Below are 1,626 nucleotides of genomic sequence, written 5' to 3'. Positions count from 1 at the left end.
CAAAAAATTTTCAAATATGTTAAAAACTACAAACCCACTGAACCAAGAAGTGTAATAAACCCCATATGCAAGAAACATGAAGAAAACTACACCGAAGTGCATTATAATTAAAATTGTGATAAACAGAAAATCTTAAAAGTAGTTAGGAGAAACCATGTATTACATAGAGAAGAACAAAGATTAAATCTAAAACAGTCAAAGTGACTTTGAGAAAAAATATACTTTACACCATTTGATTTTGCTGTTAAATATTACACTATTTGTTTTCAAGACTGATAAAGCTACAGTAATCAAGATGGTATGATATAGGAAAAAAGATGGACAATAAAACAGACTAGAAAGTTTGGAATTAGAGGTACCTGTAATATGGTAAATTGAGTTTTCAAAAATGATCAGTGCAATTCAATGGGGAAAGGACAAACTTTTCAAGAAATGATGCTGAAGCAACTGGAGAGCCATGTGTGACAAAATGAACCTCACACTGTACACATCCTCTATATCCTTACCACACACTATGTACAAAGATTAACTCAAAATGGATCATAGACTTAATGTAGCACTTTAACCTTTCTAGAAAGAAGGGCTGACCAGTTAGGTCAGTTGGTTAGGATGCAGTGATATAACACAAAGGTCACGGGTTCAGATTCCCACACTGACCAGCAGGAAAAAAAAAAAAAGAAAGAAATGTAGGAGCAAATCTTCATGACCTTGAGTTTGGCAAAGATTTCTTACAATAGGACACAAAAAGCATGAAAAAAAAATCACTGTGATAATCATCTGCTGTTGTGCAACAAATTACATCAATTTTAGTGGCTTAAAACAATACACATTGTTACCTTCTGGGTCAGGAATCCCAGCATGGCTTAGNACATCAAATAGAATTAAGGAGAAAAAAATATGATTATTTCAATAGATATAGAAAAAGTATTTGATAAAATCCAATACACCCCTTCATGATAAAAACACTCAATGAATTAGATAAAGAAGGAATGTACCTCAACACAGTGAAGGCCATATACAATAAACCCACAGCTAATATCATATTAAATGGACAAAAATTGGAGGCTTTTCCTCTAAGATCTGAAACAAGACTATGGCATGCCCACTTTTCCCACTCTTATTCAACATAGTACTAGAAGTTCTAGCTTGTACAATAAGGCAAGAGAAAGCAATAAAGGGCATTCAAATCAGAAAGGAGGAGGTCAAACTATATTCACATATGACATGATTCTATACATAGAAAACCCTAAAGATTCCACCAAAAACTTACTAGAACTAATAAATGAATTCAGTGTAGTGGCAGGATACAAAATCAACACTCAAAAATCAGTAGCCTTCCTATATGCTAACAATGAAACAGCCGAAGAAGAAATCAAGAAAGTAATCCCATTCAGAATAGCTACCACAAAAATGAAATACCTAGGAGTAAATTTAACAAAGGAGGTGAAAGACCTCTACAAAGAAAACTATAAAACACTGGTGAAAAAAATTGAAGAGGACACAAATAAATGGAAAGATATCTATGTTCGTGTGTCAGAAGAAATGTGCATATTACCCACAGCAATCTACATGTTCAATGCAGTCACTATCAAAAGATCAATGACATTATCACAGAAATAGAAAAAA

Source organism: Galeopterus variegatus, unplaced genomic scaffold (assembly GCF_000696425.1).
Source record: "Galeopterus variegatus unplaced genomic scaffold, G_variegatus-3.0.2 Scaffold4060, whole genome shotgun sequence".
NCBI classification, from domain to species: Eukaryota; Metazoa; Chordata; class Mammalia; order Dermoptera; family Cynocephalidae; genus Galeopterus; species Galeopterus variegatus.
This window is presented reverse-complemented; position numbering follows the sequence as displayed.